This window comes from Ceratotherium simum, chromosome 31 (assembly GCF_057802395.1).
Source record: "Ceratotherium simum simum isolate JZ-2026a chromosome 31, ASM5780239v1, whole genome shotgun sequence".
Taxonomy (NCBI): Eukaryota; Metazoa; Chordata; class Mammalia; order Perissodactyla; family Rhinocerotidae; genus Ceratotherium; species Ceratotherium simum.
The window spans coordinates 30,971,847-30,991,958 of NC_141930.1; the positions used below are offsets into that span (position 1 = coordinate 30,971,847).

The window sequence follows — 20,112 nt, forward strand, 5'->3', positions numbered from 1 at the left end:
CAAAAATAGGAAGGAGTCTTAGTGGAGAAAGCAGGAGACTTGTGGAATCCAAAGTGGATCCAAAGTGCCAGGGCTAAGAACACAGAATTGTGTTGCTATCAAAGAACTTAGAAGGGAGGCAGTAAAGCCAGGAGGTCATAGGGAAGAGCCCAGTTAGTGATGAAAATAGCCATGCCTGCACAGCTTTTACTAGAAACCAGAAGGATGTCCTCCATTTCCATGTAAGAATAAACCTTAAAGTCTATATTATATGACTATATTCTTAAGGCTGCCACAAGAAATTACCACAAACTGGATGGCTTTAAACAACAGAAATTTATTGTCTCACAGTTCTCAAGGCTAGAAGTTCAAAATCAAGATGTTGACAGGGCCAGGATCCCTCTGAAGTCTCTAGGGAAGAATCTTTCCTTGCTTCTTCTAATGTCTGGTAGTTGCCAGCAGCCCTTAGCCTTCCTTGGCTTGTGGCAACATAACCCCAATCTCTGCCTCCAACATCACAAGGCTGTCTTCCCTCTGTGTCTGTCTGTGTCCCAAGCTCTCTCTCTCTTTGTAAAGATACCAGTCATTGGATTTAGGGCCCACCCTAATCCAGTATGACCTCATCTTAACTTGATTACACCTGCCAAGACCCTATTTTCAAATAAGGTCACATTTATAGGTACCAGGATTAGGACTTTGTCTTAGTCTGCTAGGGCTGCTATAACAAAATATCACAGACTGGGTGGGTGGCTTTTAAACAACACAAATGTATTTCTCACAGTTCTAGAGGCTGGAACTGATCAAGAGCCCAAGATCAAGGTGCCAACATGGTTGTGTTCTGGTGAGGAAATGGTGGAAGAAGCTAGGGATCTCTCTGGAGCCTCTTTTTATAAGGCACTAATCCCATTCATGAGGGCACCACCCAATGACTTAGGTACATCCCAAAGGCCCCACTTCCTAATCATCTTTAGGGGCTAGGATTTCAGCATATTAATTGGGGGACACAAACATTTGGACCATCGCAGACTTCTAACATATTTTCGGCAGTGGGGAACACAATTCAGCCCACATATCTAATGTGGAATGAGGGGCTCCAGTGAAGCGATTTTAATGCTTCTATCCGGAATTATCACGTGCATTAGCATCAAGATGACTGAGTACCTTAATCTGCAGCTGAGACAATGGAACAATGTGGTAATTTATTAATGATATTACTTTAAAAAGTCATTTTAAAAGATGAAAATAACACATGCACATGGTAGGAAAAACCATACAATACTGGAGGATTTACTATAAAACCTGTTTCCTAGAAGAAAACACCATCATCTGTCTTTTCGTATATCCTTCCAGATAGCTATACACATACAGACATTTTTAAGAGAATGGGAGTACGGTATACACACTATCCTACGCCTCTCTTTTTCATCTGACAAAGTATCTCATAGTTCTTTTTACATTAGGATGTGCTGTTCACTGCTCACACGGGTATGAATTAGGTTTCTCCAACTTACAACAGTCCCCAGAGCTCAGTATCTCAGAAAAGACAAAGCACAACCAAAATGCTTTGCTTATACAGTAATGATTTGCTTATACAGTGTTTGGGTATACCAAGATTATGAATTCATTTATTCAATAAATAAAAACAGACATAGAAAAGCAGAGTCTAGTAACATCTTAAGGAGTTTTCTTATCCTTCTATGGGTAGTATCAGCTATCAGTCTAAGGCTAAGCACAGCTAGGGTGGAACTTCTGTGCTCAGCTGAGTAGATGGTAAGAAAAGAGATGTTGAATGAATGAACATTTAAAACAAAACAGATGCTTTGTTTTAACATCATACCTCATATAAAATGACTATACTTTTGCCATGCTAAAGAGTTTTTTCTAGTCCTTTTACTGTACCATAGATAGAAAAAATAGCTCCATTAATATCATATCTGAAAGCTCCAATGTGATGAGCAACCTTCAAGGCCAATTAAGAGAATAATGCTTTATTTTTTTATAGGGCTTTACAGATTACAAGAGACTTGCATATGTATTACCTCATTTCTTCCATCCCACAACTCCATGAGCCAGGAAAGGCAGTTATTATTTCCACTTTTCAGGTGAAGAAACCAAGGCTTAAAGGGGCTTAACTCATTCCCTGAGATAACACAGATGACCTGTAACCCAGGTCACCGAGCTCTCAATCCAATGCTCTTTCATCACACCAGCCTGTCAGTCCAAGTGGCTCCGTCAGAAATATGCCAGCTACATGTAGACACATGCATTTTAAAATATAGCAATGTGAGAATATTTCCAGTTTTGATGTGCATTTTTACTTTACCATGATCTAATCTACTTAATTTTTAGGCCAAAAGAACTAAAGTGACTTGTCCATGGTCACATGGCTAGTTGATAGCATGTATGCAACTAGAATCCTACAAACTGCTCACACACACACACCCACACAGAGTCACTCTTTCCAATACATCATGCTGTTTCCCATGAGATTGCACATATTTTTATAAATATTAACATGCACTTAGGTGTTTAAACATTCCAATTAATTTTTGACATTTCTTTTGGCCCCAAATGCAGAAACTATTTGCAAATGAAACTGACAGATATAAAATTTCATCAAAGGCAGAACATTAATTTAAACCTGAGCTTGAAAATAGTAAAACTAATTTTAAACAAAAAACAATAGCCCACATAAAACAGGAATACATGCTGGTGAACATTCAACCATGTTTCTCTCCAGAGCACAGAGGTACACAGAGAAATGACAGCTCCTCTGCACTTGCCAATTCTTCTCCCAACCCCACAAGTAATTAGTGTTAAGATTTTGATGTGAATCTTTCCAGAACCGTTTCTATGAAATTAAAAACACATAATTAATTTTACCTTAAAATAGTTTTAGTATGTTTATCTAAATAGCATTAGATGATATGTATGGTTCTGTGCCTTATAATTTTTACTTTAAAAATGTCTCAGAAATCTTTGACAGTATGCATAGTTCTATCTCATTCATTCTAATAGTTGGATAGTATCTCATAGTTTAGATGCTTAGATGTGTCATAATATATTTACTATTCCCCCCAGAGATCATAAAATATTGGCAGATTTGATTATATAAAAATGCTAAACTTCTGAACCACAAGAGACAATATACATAAGGTTGCCCCTGGCCCAGTATGGGAAAGTTTAACTATCAACAAGAACAATAACTGCAATGAATTGAAACACATCAGATATGTGTAAATCCATGATTTCATGATACTAAAACACTCACTGATTACTTTTACAAGATGTTAGGGAACCAAGTGATTTTGAAAACTGGTAAATAAGGGCAAAGAATCAAGTTCTTACCCTCCTTTCCTATACAAACATTACTTCAGTGTAACCTAATAGTTGATAAGGAGGTTTCCTTTTATAAAAGTTTACTAGCTAATAAATGAAGAAATCATACACACACACACACACACACACACACACACACAGAGGCATACACACATATATAAATCATCTATGAAAAAATGTTCAGTGTTACCAAAAGTAAAATTTGGAAGACTATTGGCATTCTCAACGGAGTATCAGAAACAGCAGCTCAAAGCCAGTAGGATTAATTCATCTGCGAGGAGAACGGAACTGTGTGAGATAATGAAGGATTCCATAAACATTGAAGATGCAAAATCAAAACTAAATGTGATTCAAGAATAAAGATCAAAATTTACATGGCAGAAAATCATGGAAGGAAAAGAGATGTGAATTAAAACCAGGTATCACTTTTTACTTATCAGATTGGCAAAAAAAATTTTTCAAGATTTTGAAAAATCTTGAGGATTTAGGGAAACTGGTTTAAATCCCAACTCTGCCAGTGATTAGCTGTATGGCCTTGGAGAACTCAGTTCACTTCTCTGAGCCTCTGTTTCCTCACACATAGAACTGGTAGAGTGAGTAACCTGGAGGCGACGATCCAACGGAGTAAACCCAGTGCAGCACTTGACCTGTGCCTGTAACGCGGAGTGAGCACTCAACAAATCTTTGTAGTCTTGTGGTTTGTGTTGCTATTATGAATGCGATCTTCATTCACTTCGTGAGATCGGTCTAGAATTTTCTTTTTTGGGCTATCCTTGTCCAGTTTAGATCTTTCTTGTTCTGCTCTCTGTTTAAATTCCCAGCTGTTTTAATGCACTGGAACATTGGAATCACCTGTTTTTTAAAGATACAGTAGAACCCATAAAAATCATCTTATCTTAATCAGATTTACCAAAGGTTAGTTTGTAGAACTAACCAAAGAACTGATTTTAGGTTTTTATGGATCAATTTTACTTTTTTTTAGCTGTAAATTTCATTAATTTCTGCTTTCATTTCCATTATTCTTTATTTACTTTCTTTAAAACCACTTTGCTAGTTTTCTCCTAGCCTCTGGCACTAAATTCTTAGTTCATTTATTTTCGGTCATAGCTGTTTTCTAATTAATGCATTTAGGGCTATACATTTTTATCCAATTGCTGCTCTGATCCTATTCTATGAGTTCTGCTATGTGGCACTATTGTTTAATTCCAAATAGCTCAGATCTAACAGTTCAGCTCCAAAGAGCTCAGATCTAATTTCAGCTCAGTTTTTTTTTTTTTTTTTTGGTGAGGAAGATTGGCCATGAGCTAATATTTGTTGCCAATCTTCCTATTTTTGCTGAGGAAGATTGGCCCTGAGCTAACATCTGTGCCCATCTTCCTCTATTTTGCATGTGGGATGCCACCACAGCATGGGTTGATGAGCACTGTGTCAGTCCACGCCTGGGATCCGAACCTGTGAACCCCAGGCCACCGAAGCGGAGTGCATGAACTTAACTATGCCACTGGGCCAGCCCCCATATTCCTTTTATTCTTTTTAAAATTTTTTAATTGATGCCATAATGGTTTATAACATTGTGAGATTCCAGTTGTATGTTATTATTTGTCAGTCACCATATAAGTGCCCTCCTTCAGCCCTTGTGCCCACCCCCCAACTCCCTTCCTCCTGGTAACCACCAAACTGTTCTGACCGTGTGTTGGTTTATATTCCACATATGAGAGAGGTCATACAGTGTTTGTCTTCCTCTGTCTGGCTTATTTCACTTAACATAATACCCTCCAAGTCCATCCATGTTGTTGCAAATGGGAGGATTTTGTCTTTTTTACGGCTGAGTAGTATTCCATTATATATATACATATGCCACATCTTCTTAATCCAATCATCTGTTGCTGGACACTTGGGTTGCTTCCACTTCTTGGCTATAGTGAATAATGCTGCAATGAACATAGGGGTGCATAAGCCTCTTTGGATTGTTGATTTCAAGTTCTTTGGATAAATACCCAGAAATGGGATAGCTGGATCATAAGGTATTTCTATTTTTAATTTTTTGAGGTATCTCCATACTGTTTTCCATAGAGGCTGCACCAGTTTCCATTCCCACCAGCAGTGAATGAGGGTTCCTGTTTCTCCACATCCTCTCCAACATTTATTATTTTTTGTCTTGGTGATTATAGCCATTCTCACGGGTGTAAGGTGATATCTCAGTGTAGTTTTGATTTGCATTTCCCTGATGATTAGTGATGTTGAACATCTTTTCATATGCCTATTGGCCATCTGTATATCTTCCTTGGAAAAATATCTGTTCACATCCTCTGCCCATGTTTTGATTGGGTTATCTGAATTCTTTATATGTTATGGAGATTAACCCCTTGTCGGATATATAGTTTGCAAATATTTTCTCCCAGCTGGTGAGTTGTCTTTTCATTTTGATCCTGGTTTTGTTTGTTTTGCAGAAGCTCTTTAGTCTGATGAAGTCCCACTTGTTTATTTTTTCTTTTGTTTCCCTTGTCCGAGTAGACATGGGATTCGAGAAGATCCCTTTATGACCAATGACGAATAGTGTACTGCCTACATTTTCTTCCAGGAGTTTTATAGTTTCAGGTCTCACCTTCGGGTCTTTGATACATTTTGAGTTAATTTTTATGTATGGCAAAAGCAGATGGTCTACTTTCATTCTTTTGCAAGTGGCTGTCCAGTTTTCCCAGCACCATTTATCGAAGAGACTTTCCTTTCTCCATTGTATGTTCTTTGCTCTTTTGTCGAAGATTAGCTGCCCATAGATGTGAGGTTTTATTTCTGGGGTTTCAATTCTGTTCCATTGATCTGTGTGTCTGTTTTTGTACCATACCATGCTGTTTCGATAACTATTGCTTTGTAGTATGTTTTGAAATCAGGGATTGTGATGCCTCCAGCTTTGTTCTTTTTTCTCAGGATTGCTTTAGCTATTTGGGTCTTTTGTTGCCCCACATGAATTTTAGGATTCTTTGTTCCATTTCCATGAAGAATGTCATTGGGATTCTGATTGGGATTGCATTGAATCTGTAGATTGCTTTAGGTAGTATGGACATTTTAACTATGTTTATTCTTCCAATCCCTGTGCCTGGGATATCTTTCCATTTCTTTATGTCATCATCGATTTCTTTCAATAATGTCTTATAGTTTTCATTGTATAGGTCTTTAACCTCCTTGGTTAAATTTATTCCTAGATATTTTATTCTTTTTGTTGCGATTGTAAATGGGATTGTATTCTTGAGTTCTCTTTCTGTTAGTTTGTCGTTAGAGTGTAGAATAGAAATGCAACTGATTTTTGTAAGTTGATTTTGTACCCTGCAACTTTGCTGTAGTTGTTGATTATTTCTAATAGTTTTCTGATAGATTCTTTAGGGTTTTCTATATATAAAATCATGTTGTCTGCAAACAGCAAGAGATTCACTTCTTCATTGCCTATTTGGATTCCTTTTATTCCATTTTCTTGCCTAATTGCTCTGGCCAGAACTTCCAATACTATGTTGAATAACAGTGGCGAGAGTGGGAACCCTTGTTTTGTTTCTGTTTTCAGAGGGATAACTTTCAGTTTTTTCCCATTGAGTATGATGTTGGCTGTGGGTTTGTCATATATGACCTTTATCATGTTGAGGTACTTGCCCTCTATACCCATTTTGTTGAGAGTTTTTATCATAAATGGATGCTGGATCTTGTTAAATGCTTTCTCTGCAGATATTGAGATCATCATGTAGTTTTTATTCCTCATTTTGCTAATGTGGTGTATCACATTGACTGATTTGCAGATGTTGAACCATCCGTGTCCCTGGTATAAATCCCACTTGATCATGGTGTATGATCTTTCTAATGTATTGCTGTGTTCAGTTTGCCAATATGTTGTTGAGGATTTTTGCATCTATGTTCATCAGCGATATTGGCCTGTAATTTTCCTTCTTTGTATTGTCCTTGTCTGGCTTTGGTATCAGGGTGATGTTGGCCTCACAGAATGTGTGAAGAAGTGTTCTATCTTTCTCTATTTTTTCGAATAGTTTGAGAAGGCTAGGTATTAAATCTTCTTTGAATGTTTGGTAAAATTCTCCAGAGAAGCCATCTTGTCCTGGACTTTTACTTTTTGGGAGGTTTTTGATTACTGTTTCAATCTCTTTACTTGTGATTGGTCTATTCAGATTCTCTATTTCTTCTTGATTCAGTTTTGGGAGGTTGTATGAGTCTAAGAATTTATCCATTTCTTCTAGATTGTCTAATTTGTTGGAATATACTTTTTCATAGTATTCTCTTATAATCCTTTGTATTTCTGTGGTATCTGTTGTGATTTTTCCTCTTTCATTTCTAATTTTATTTGAGCCTTCTCTCTTTTTTTCTTGGTGAGTCTGGCTAAGGGTTTGTCAATTTTGTTTATCTTCTCAGAGAACCAGCTTTTTGTTTCATTGATCCTTTCTACTGTTTGTTTGGTTTCAATTTTGTTTATTTCTGCTCTAATTTTTATTATTTCTCTCCTGCTGACTTTGGGCTTTGTTTGTTCTTCTTTTTCTAGTTCTGTTAGGTGTAGTTTGAGGCTGCTTATTTGGGATTTTTCTTGTTTGTTAAGGTGGGCCTGTATGGCTATGAATTTCCCTCTCAGGACCACTTTTGCTGCATCCCATATGAGTTGGTATGCAGTATTTTCATTTTCATTTGTCTCTAGATATTCTTCGATTTCTCCTTTAATTTCTTCAATGATTCATTGGTTGTTCAGCAGCATGTTGTTTAGTCTCCACATCTTTGTCGCTTTCCCAGCTTTTTTCTTGCAGTTGATTTCTAGTTTCATAGTATTATGGTCAGAAAAGATGCTTGTTATGATTTCAATCTTCTTAAATTTATAGAGGTTTGCCTTGTTTCCCAACATATGGTCTATCCTTGAGAATGTTGCATGTGCACTTGAGAAGAATGTGTAATCTGTTCTTTTTGGATGGAGTGCTTGCTCTCTATACATCTATTAAGTCCATCTGGTCTAGTTTTTCATTTAAGTCCAGTATTTCTTTATTTACTTTCTGTCTGGATGATCTATCTATTGATGTAAGTGGGGTGTTAAGGTCCCCTACTATTATTGTGTTGTTGTTAATATCTCCTTTTAGGTTTGTTAATAGTTGCTTTATGTACTTTGGTGCTCCTGTGTTAGGTGCATATATATTTATAAGTCTTATGTCTTCTTCGTGAAGTGTCCCTTTTATCATTATATATTGCCCCTCTTTGTCTCTCATTGCCTTTTTTATCTTGAAGTCTACTTTGTCCGATATAAGTATGGCAACACCTGCTTTCTTTTGTTTGCCAGTAGCTTGTAGTATTGTCTTCCATCCTTTCACTCTGAGCCTGTGTCTGTCTTTAGAGCTGAGATGTGTTTCCTAGAGGCAGCAAATTGTTGGGTCTTGTTTTTTAATCCATCCAGCCACTCTGTATCTTTTGATTGGGGAATTCAATCCATTTATATTTAGAGTGATTATTGATATATGAGGGCTTAATGCTGCCATTTTATCTCTTGTTTTTCAGTTGTTATGTATTTCCCTTGTTTCTTGTCCCATGTATTTTGGACTGCTAATTCAGTTTGGGAGCTCTCTATGATGGTTTTCTCAGTTTTCTCTTTATTTATAATTTGTGTCTTTGTTCTGATTTTTTGTTTAGTGGTTACCGTGTGGTTTGTATAAAATCTTGTAGATGAGATAGTCCATTCCCTGATAGCCTCTTCTTCCCTTAGTCTAAGCAGGTTTCAACCCATTCCTCTTCCCCTTCTAAATTGTTGTCACAACTTATTCTGTTATGTGTTGTAAATTTGTGGTTAAAATGAAGTGATAATATTTATTTTTAATATTTTATTTTCCTTTATCTTTAGAGTTATAATTAAGTGTTTGCTAATCTGTACTGATTAGCAATTTCTGATTTTGTCTGCCTATTTATCTGCTTGCTCAAGGCTTTGTAAACTCTTTCTTTCTTTTTTTTTCAGGTATGAGGGCTTTCTTGATCAAATCTTGTAGGGGGTGTCTTGTGGCAACAAACTCCCTCAGCTTTTGTTTATCTGGGAAAGTTTTAATTTCTCCATCATATCTGAAGTATATTTTTGCTGGATATAGTATTCCTGGCTGAAAGTTTTTGTCTTTCAAAATTTTGAATATATCATTCCACTGTCTCCTAGCCTGTAAGATTTCTGCTGAAAAATCCACTGAAAGCCTGATAGGGCTTCCTTTATAGGTTATTCTCTTCTGCCTTGCTGCCCTTAATATTTTTTCTTTATTGTTGACTTTTGCCAGCTTTACTAATATATGCCTTAGAGACGGTCTTTTTACACTGATGTAATTAGGAGTCCTGTTGGCTTCTTTTACATGTAATTCCAGCTCTATCTGCAGGTTTGGAAAGTTCTCAGTTATTATTTCTTTGAACAAGCTCTCTGCTCCTTTTTCCCTCACTTCTCTCACTGGAATACCTATAATCCTTATGTTGCATTTCCTAATTGAGTCAGATATTTCTCAGAGAATTTCTTCATTTCTTTTTAGTCTAAGTTCTCTGTCCGCCTCCATCTGAAGCATTTCTGTGTTCCTATCCTCCAGATTGCTAATTCTATCCTCCATATTATCAGCCCTGTTATTTAAGGACTCCAGATTTTTCTTTATCTCATCCATTGTGTTTTTCATCTCTAACAATTCTGTTTGGTTTTTCTTTATAGTTTTGATCTCTTTTATGAAGAATTCCCTCTGTTCAGTAATTTGGTTCCTGATTTCATTGAACTGTCTTTCAGAATTCTCTTGTAGCTCATTGAGTTTTCTTATGATGGCTGTCTTGAGTTCTTTGTCATTTAGATCACAGGTTTCCATGCCTTCAGGATTGGTTTCTGGGTGTTTGTCTTTTTCCTTCTGGTCTGGAGTATTAATAAATTTCTTTATACCATTTGATGGAGTGGATTTGTGCTGGCACATAGTGATAGTTTCTGGATGCATGTTCCACCTGCTGCCACTTGGGGTGAGGGGCAGGAGCTGTGTAATCTGAGCCCACTGCCACAATCCCTGTCAGCTATGCCTGTCCAAGCCTGGGTCACTCCTTGGGATCACAGTGGCCCTGAGGGATCTCCCACTGAATGGGAAAGTAGTCATGTGGGGGACTCAGGGCTACTGTCACCTGCTCCCACAGACCCCAGGGGTTGTGCACCCTGCTTCTGGGCCACAGTGGTACTATGGGTGTTCATGGCAGCCGGGAGCTTGTTTGCCCAGAATGGGATCTCAGCTGCTCTCTGCTCCTAGGTCACACCAGCCATTGTGCTTGGAGGGCGGGGCTTCCCCACTGGGTCCACGCCTGTGCCACTCTCTGTGGGCTGCATGGCCCTGAGGGCTCCCCCACTAGGTGGGGAAGTGATCACATGGGCGGCCCTTAGGGCCTGCTGTCACCTGTTTCCACAGTCATGCTGAGGTACTCTCCCACCCTCAGGGCCACAGCGGTACTATGATCACTGCAGCCAGGAAAGTAGTCACACACATGGGCTGGGCTGCCTGGGGTCCGGAGGGTGCTCACCTATCTCCACCACCTCCTCGGGAGGTGGGGTGCTCACCTATCTCCACCACCTCCTCGGGGGCAGGGTGGTAGTCCATCCACCTTCAGATATACAGCTGCTCGGGTCTCTCAGGCGTCCTGGTGTGCTGTGTGGGTATCCTCCACTGATCGATGAATGTCCTTTTAGTTGTAGTTCGAAGGGGGAGAGACACAGGGAACAGCTCACTCTGCCATGTTGCTGACGTGACTCTCTCCAGATTTCTTTTTTATCCAAGGTTTTTTAGAAGTTTATTTTTAATTTCTTGACTAGCCTGTCATTAGCTTATACATTTTTTGCATTGTGATTTCACAATGTGGCCCGTACAATTTTAGCATTTTTGAATATACTGAGATTTTTTTTGTAACTTTCTTCAAAGTTTAAAAAAATGTAGCTATGGTTACCTACAGTTTTGCCTTTTCCAGAATGTCATGAATGAAACCATTCAGTACGCAGCCATCTCTAGAATTTTCCATTGATTTTCTGGGATCACTGGATGCAACAGCCTATTAGCCTGGCCACTTGCCTCACTGTAGAATCATTACTTCCCAAACCAATGGAGTCTCTCTGATTCTTTAAATATTTTAGAAGGATTCTTTAAATCTTTATAGTTATAAGAAGGCTGTCAACATATACGAAATATCAAATGTTTCACAAGAAAGGTGATTTATAAACGTGAGGAATTGTGCAGCTCTCTTATCTGAGACAATGAAGAGTGGGACTGGTCAGAACAGGTGGAACACAGCACAGGATACTGATCCATGCTACCAACCAACTCAGTCATTCCTACCAGATTTCTGTTACCGGATGTTGCAAAAGTAACTGATTTCAGTTTTGCCCCTTTTCTATTTTCACATCGAAGAAGTTACTAATGAAGTTAAAATGGGGTGGGAGGTGAAGACAGAGACTATTTTTGAGTATTTTATAGCTTTAGTAATTCCAAACACACCAACTATACTAGATTGACTACAAATAAGGAGAGTCTCCCTCCTGGACCATAAGTGCAAGACTTCCTCTTGCATTATACTAGGGCATGCTAATTTTACCTTATTTCCTCAGTTGTGCCCTATAAATATCTCTCCCAATATTTTTTTTGAGCTGGTTCAAATGACCAGGTTTTTGTTGCTGCTCTGTATTACGAACAAAGCTCCTTTCCCCATGAACCCCTTTTCCTGTTCATTTTTCTCTCACTACTTTCTGAGCTCCCACTGACCATGGTACCCAGGTGCATCAAAAGAACGGCGATATTCCAGGAATATTCTCTGTATTGTGGCCTCAAGAGATAACCTCATTTCCTTGTTCTCTCAAGTAACGTTTCTGAGTATTTGGCACAATTTGCTGCTAATTTTACTCTCCTTTTGGTCTTCCTGCCTTCTGAGTTTCCCTAAGGGAAAGCTTTTCTAACATTATATTTCCCTGGAAGCAGGATGATTTTTCACAGAGATCACATTTTTTAGTTATTAGTTATATATTCTATACCGCGACCCTGCCTACTGGGCAAACACATCCAATATGTGCTCAGCAGCGATGTGGCAGAGGGTTGAGTGTGAGCCTCTTGCAGGTTCTTCTGCAAACATTTGTTCTTAACACTGGGTGCTCACCTGTGGGTGGGATGGAGGGAGCTACGATCCAGGTCCCTTTCTACCCGTATCTCTCACTCTGGTAAACTGGAAGAAATCAAGTGAACAAGCTGGGGAAAGAGAACTGTTAAAGTCCTTAAGCATGCTGGAGTGAGGTGCAAATCTGGTGTGACCAGCACTAGGCTTCCAGAACCTGAAGGGAGCTGTCTCTGAGGATGTTTGGCTTTGAGACTGATGAATCCACAGGAAGTCTTTTTCGGCTGCTCATTCTCTCTCATTCAAGAATCTACACAATGAACTTTGAAAAACAGACTAACCGAAACCAGCAGGGCCAATTTCACCGCTGAGCTCTTCCCTGGGTTTAGCTACCTCTTCTGAAAATAGCAACAGGTGAATACAGCTTTCTCTGAATCTCATACCCCAAGCATAAACACCATCACCTGATGCTAATTAAGTCACAAACAGGCCCTCCGCCTGCCCAAGGCTTCCACCTGTTATCATTAGCAGCTGGCAAATAAGCTGACTCCCAGTCAACAGGGATGTTTCTATTTCGTTTAGTAGGATCCTGAAATAAGCCAGTTTTGAGAGAACGCTGGAATGTTATCCTGTGGTACAGTCATCACCAGAAAAAAGTCCAGGTCACTCTGGCTCATGAAATATTAATGAAGAGCTGGAATTACCTGCCCTGACTTCAGCACAAACAGACCAAAAATCAAATCAAAGCTGTATCTTCCACTTTATCTGACACAGAGAGCTAACAACCTTTAGTAGCTAGTGGGTCTTAGTGGCAGTTCTTAACTCTTTCTCTCTGCAAAACTATGAGTTTTCAAAATTTTCTGTCTTTTGGTTTTATTGTCTGAATAATTTGGAGCTATTTTAAGAAAAAGCTGGTTCATTGTTCTAGTAGGGGAAGTCAACTGAAAGCTTAATAATAACAAGGCTTTTCAGAATTATAATCACTTCCAGATGGCCGCTTACACATGTCCTCACCTTTAAAAAAACTACTTAAGTATATTACCATCTGTTTTTCAGTGACTTTGAATGGAAATCTTACTCTTGTTTATATAGCTGTTGCCAAGTTTGTAACTTAAGCCACTGAAGGTTTTAAGACTACAATAGTAATGTCTGTCTCTTATGCTGTTACTAAGTGAACATATTTATTACTCAACTTTTACAATCGCCTTTGGGAAATATTAGAAATAACAACAGAATATGATCTGAAGGAAATTAATAAAGTATGCATGTTTTTACTTGTTCTTTCTTAATACCAACCAACAATTACATAGCATTTTGCAAATACTGATTGAAATCTTTACATTGGGCTTTCCCGATCCCAGGAGACCATGGGAATTTCTCAAGGAGATTGGTGCATTCCCAATGATAACCTAGCCCAGAGGCACCTCTGAAAGCATGAAACACTTAACTAAAATCTTTGTCTCTGGGCTGCTTTAGGGAATCTTCAAATTGCTGTCAGGCAGTCATTAACAGTTTGCATGAGAATTTCTGCCAGCTTTTTAGTGTTTCACAGCAAGGAAAAGGCTCTCTAACAGAATTTCTGAGCAATCATTGCAAATTACAGAAAAAACCAGGACAAAATATTTGCAATATGGAAAAATCAATGTCTAAAATTGAACTTATCATTTCCCTGGACAAACCTACACACTCTCTTCCTTTTTAATCTTGGCAAGCAGCGTTACTATTTATCTAGCTGTCTAGGAAAGCTTGAAGTCACCCTCAACTCCTCCCACTTCCAACTTGTGGCAAAACCAAATGAAGTCTACATCCCAGGATGTCTCTCATGTTCTTTCTCCATGTGCCCAGCCCGGCCCTAGTCGACATCTCCAGCCCTGGATTACGAAGGAAGTCTCCATAGCAATCACTCTGCCTCCATTCTTACCTCAGATCACTAGAGAAAGTGTACAATTCTGGAAGGAGCTATGAGAGAGGTATAAATGCACTTCCTCCCTCTGTGGTCCTTTTTTTTGTCACTCCTCCTTCTGAAGCAGTATTTTAGGTGGTGAGACTTGGTAGGGAGGGAGGTGACTTTGGATGAATGTGCTTTTGCTTGGGAAATAGAGTCATCCCTCAGTATCAGTTTCCCCCCTTCCCCCCCAAATCCACTGAAGCTCAAGTCAATTATGTAAAATGGCATAGTATTTGCATAAAACTTATGCATATCCTCCCATATACTTTAAAACATCTCTAGATTACTTATAATACTTAATGTAAATGCTATGTAAATGGTTGTTATACTCTGTTGTTTAGGGAATAATGACAAGAAAAGAAGTCTGTAGGAACATGTTCAGTACAGACACAACCAACCATCACAGGCCTTTTGATCTGCGGTTGGTTGAATCCATGGGAGCCTGCAGCGAGGCCTGGCTGTACATTTTCATTCTGGGTAGTTGAGAAGGCCAGGCCGAGGGAGAGAAGAACAGGCTACGCCCTGCTGCTCCAGCTTAGGTGCTGAAGAACTGCCAGAGAAGAAGCATGGAGAGTACGAGGCCATCAACCTAGCTCGTCAGGGTTAGAGACCCTGCAAAGATCATGGACAGAAACTGTCAGGAATATGGTTTGCTTCTAGTTTCTTGTGTGCAGTCTCTCAGGGACCTAACGCTGTGGAAAGTGACCAGCTGGAGTGCAGATGTAGCCAAGATCAAGGTTAAAATTAATTCTGGGACGAGTAACTAGCATTCCAGATTAGTCAAATTTGACACCTTTTTCTAAACTGATATTCCTTTTCCTATAACAACTATTGCACGTCTCATTATTTGTTCACCATATCCAAAATATTTTTAAAAGAAACCTACATTAAAACATTAATGCAGGGGCTGGCCCGGTGGCGCAAGTGGTTAAGTGCACGCGCTCTGCTGCGGCTGCCCGGGGTTCGCCGGTACGGATCCTGGGCGCACACTGACACACTGCTTGTCAAGCCATGCTGTGGCAGCATCCCATATAAAGTGGAGGAAGATGGGCATGCATGTTAGCTCAGGGCCAGTCTTCCTCAGCAAAAAGACGAGGATTGGCAGATGTTAGCTCAGGGCCGATCTTCCTCACACACACACAAAAAAAACATTAATGCGGTGATTTTTTCATGATGGTAGAATAGTGCCTTGCATACAGTAGGCATTAGAAATATTATAAATAAGTGTCAAACAAGACATACATATTTATATATGTACATATATACATATCTATATAAACATACATGTATACAAACACGTGCACAATATTGATGACATGACTGCTAAATAAATTAACCTGCCCATTTTGATTTAGAGGAAATAAAATTAATTGCCAGCAGATGAAGTGATCCTCCTGATCCCTCTGTCAAAAATAGAAAAATCAGTCATTTTGTTTTTACATTTAAAAGTTTATCTTTTTCTTCATTTTCATAGCAGTATCCACAACCTAAAAGTGTAATGATCCAGTGCAGATACTGCAACTATTAAAATAAAGGGAACAGCATGCATGCACACACACACACACACACACAGACCAGAATGGCTAAAATAATGAAGAAAATGCCAAGTGATAGTGAAGATACGGAGCAATCTACATTGCTGATGGGAGTGCCAATTGGTACCAGCTAAAGCTGACCATATGCACGTGCTCTGACCCAGCCGTTTCAGTCCTTATCAGTCTGTCCTCCCCAGAAAGGCTGCACAGGAGCATGCATTAGGATGTTCTTGGATATACTACACATGATAGCCTAAAACTACAGTCATGCGTCGCTTAACAACCGGAATATGTTCTGAGAAATGTGTCGTCAGGTGATTTTGTCGTTGTGCGAACATCATAGAGCATACTTACACAAACCTAGATGGTATAGCCTACTACACACCTAGGCTGTATGGTACTAATCTTATGGGGACCACTGGGATATATGTGGTGCACTGTTGACTGAAACGTTGTTATACAGGGCATGACTGTACTCAAATGTTCATCAAGAGTAGAATGGATAAATTGTGGTATATTCATACAATGGAATATTATTCAGTAATGAGAATGAACAGTCTACAAATACCTCAACCTGTAGATGAATCTCACCAACAATGTTGAGTGAAAGAAGCCACACAAAAAAGCTATATACTGTATGAGTCTTCTAAAGAAAATATAAAACTGTTCCATGCTGTCAGGAGTCAGAACAGCGTTTAGCCAGAGGGGAAGGGGGGAGGGAGGAGGGCGAAAGGGATGATTAGGCACAAGTGTGTGGTGATGGACTGTACTTACTATTTGGGTGGTGAACATGATGTAATCTATGCAGAAATAGAAGTATAATGACGTACACGTGAGATTTATACGCTGTTACAAACCAATGTGACCACAATAATAAAAAACAAAGACAATAACAACAAAAAAGAATAGCACTCACCGTTGATGAGGAGGTTTCTGGGTGCTGTTGCACAATTTGGGTGCTTGTTACACGGGGGTGTTCCGTTTGTGAAAATCTATCAAACCATATGTGCACTTTTCTATTTGTATGGCATAATTTTAAAGAAAGCCAACGTGAAAACAAGAAAGGCTAGAGGGAGACATGATACTGGAAGAAGGATGGAACATAGATTTTATAATCATCAGGACGCCTGTCACCTGCCAGGGCACTGGACTTACGTGAGCCTCACCAAGTGAGGCAGGTGAACCACTCCCCTGGGAAGTCTTTGCAGCTCCAACAGCACGCATGTTGGACTTCAGACATTTGCCTGCCTCCTCTCACATTTAAATATTCCTGGGGCCAGCCCGGTGGCGCAGCAGTTAAGTTCACACGCTCCACTTTGGCGGCCCAGGGTTTGCAGGTTCAAATCTTGGGCGTGGACCTACGCACTACTCATCAGCCATGCTGTGGCGGCGTCCCACATACAAAATAGAGGAAGATGGGCACAGACGTTAGCTCAGGGCCAATCTCCTTAGCAAAAAGAGGAAGATTGGCAACAGATGTTAGCTCAAGGCTAAACTTCCTCAACAAAATCAATCAATAAATAAATATTCCTTCATTATTTTACTCTTACTGCAAGTTGTTTTCTTTGTCGTTTCAATGTTTTTGACCCTTGTGTTCAAGAAATGGAAAGCATGATGGAGGAGGAACTTTTTAAAAAAGTATAATAGTGATTGAGATGGCATCTGTCTCATGTAGAAGCTCTACAAAGCTCTTTGCATAAATCTGGAGTCTAATAAGCACAATCACAGCCTTGCTAAAGATTTTTATATTCTCCAGCATCCTGGGATATTGTCAACAAGACATTGTACAACATGGTAGAGGGGATATGTTCGTAACATCCTTCCTGGCTGCTTTGTTTCACAGTTTCTCAAATGTTGAAAATATGCTGGGTCTTTGTTTGATGATTTATCAGGAAGATGAGGTAAAGAATGACCCTATTATAAATCTGGGTAAAAAGGTTAAGAATATGACTCTTGTTTGTTTTCAAAGGGTTTTCCTGTTAAACTGGTCACAGATGTTTACTGAGCGCCTCCTATAGCAGTCAGTGTTGCCGGCGCTGGGCCTATAGGGGTGAGCTAGACCGTCTCTGCCAAGGGTTTATGTTCTAGTGAGAGAACAGACAAAAACCAAGAAATGAGTAGAACAGAGAACGTCAGGTCTGAGAAGTGCTACAAAGATGGTAAAATGGTTGATACATGAGAACGTGATGAGAGGAGGGCACCGTTACAGTTAGGCGCCAGAGAAGTCTCTGAGGAGGGAACACCTGAGCTGAGACCATGGATATGGAGGTGGGCATACAAAAACGTGGAGGACGAGGCTTCTCAGGAGAAGGAACTGCAAATACCAATGAGATTGGCATGTTCCTGGAACATGCAGGAGGTGTAGTGAACAAGGAAAAGACTGAGGACGTGTGGGAGTCAGGGGGATGAGAATGGGCTGGAGGCCTCAGAGACCAGAGAACTTGTGGAGAAAGGACCAGCATGAGCGACTGGGAGGGAAGGGAGGTGCAGGTCACAGGTGGGGTTTTGAGGATGAGATTTCTGAGGAGGTGCAGTTGGTCATGACCGATTCCAGGGGATGGTCATGTAAACGAGGCCTGAGGTGTGGTAGAGGAATAGATTTCTGGGGCCGAAAAATGAAGGAGCTGAGAGGCCAGAGTGTAGCACAGGTCGTTTACAAGGATGTTGAAGAAATCAAGAATGAGGACAGGAACAATGCTGGAGAGGAAATGGTGACACGCCAGAGTCTACTTGACGGGCCGGGCCCAGAGGGCGTGCAGGCTGAAAGGAGCAGTAGCAGGGGGTCAGTCTAAGACATGCGTTCAAAAGAGGTATTTAAAAAAATATATGATAAGTTTACATAACATAAAATTCACCATTTTTTTATAAGACAAATGAAACCAGAATCAAGATGAACAGACAACCAACCAGCTGGGAGAGAATATTTGCAAAGCATACATCTGACAAGGGGTTGATCTCCATAATATATAAAGAACTCACACAACTGAACAACAAGAAAACAAACAACCCGATCAAAAAATGGGCAGAGGAAATGAAGAGACACTTCTCCAAGGAAGATATACAGATGGCCAATAGGCACATGAAAAGATGCTCAACATCACTAATCATCAGGGAAATGCAAATCAAAACAACACTAAGATACCACCTCACACCCGTTAGAATGGCTATAATCACCAAGACAAAAAACAACAAATGTTGGAGAGGATGTGGAGAAACAGGAACCCTCATACACAGCTGGTGGGAATGCAAATTGGTGCAGCCTCTATGGAAAACGGTATGGAGATTCCTCAAAGAATTAAAAATAGAGATGCCCTATGATCCTGCCATCCCACTACTGGGAATCTATCCAACTCACCTGAAATCAACAATCCAAAGAGGCTTATGCACCCCTATGTTCATTGTAGCATTACTCACCATAGCCAAGAAGTGGAAGCAACCTAAGTGTCCCTCGACTGACGATTGGATTAAGAAAATGTGGTACATGTATACAATGGAATACTACTCAGCCATGAAAAAAGACAAAATCATCCCATTTGCAATAACATGGATGGGCCCGGAGCGTATTATGTTAAGTGAAATAAGCCAGAAAGAGAAAGACAAACACTGTATGATCTCACTCATATGTGGAATATAAACCAACACATGGACAGAGAAAACTGGACTGTGGTTACCAGGGGCAGTGGGGGTGGGGGGTGGGCACAAGGGGTGAAGGGAGTCATATATATGGTGATGGACAAACAAAAATGTACAACCCAAAATTTCACAATGTTAGAAACCATTAAAACATCAATAAAAAAAAATTCACCATTTTAACCATTTTTAAGTGTACAGTTCACTGGCATTAAGTACATTCACACTGTGGTGCAACTATCACCACCATCTGTTTTTTCCATCTTCCCAAACCAAAACTCTGTACCCATTAAACATGAACTCCCCAACACCCGGTTCCTCCAGGCCCTGGCACCGACCATTCTACTTTCTAGCTCTATGAATTTGACTCTTCCAGGTGCCTCAAATAATATTTGTCCTTTTATGACTGGCTTATTTCACTTAGCATCATGTCTTCAAGGTTCACCACATTGTAGCCTGTGTCAGAACTTAAGAGGTATGGTTTTTGAGGGAAGACAGGGACGACATGTTTTGGAAGTGGCAACAGAAAGCAAAGAGAAACCTGCCTTTACTTCTAACAATGGAATTAGGTAGTGG

At 39.8% G+C, this 20,112-nt stretch overlaps 1 protein-coding gene across 4 annotated transcripts in view; it reads right to left on the bottom strand.

Moving 5' to 3' along the window:
* The window catches only part of RGS20 (regulator of G protein signaling 20), a 105,003-nt gene that overhangs the window by 33,646 nt on the left and 51,245 nt on the right, over positions 1-20,112 (bottom strand). The gene's annotated exons all lie outside the window — the stretch shown is intronic.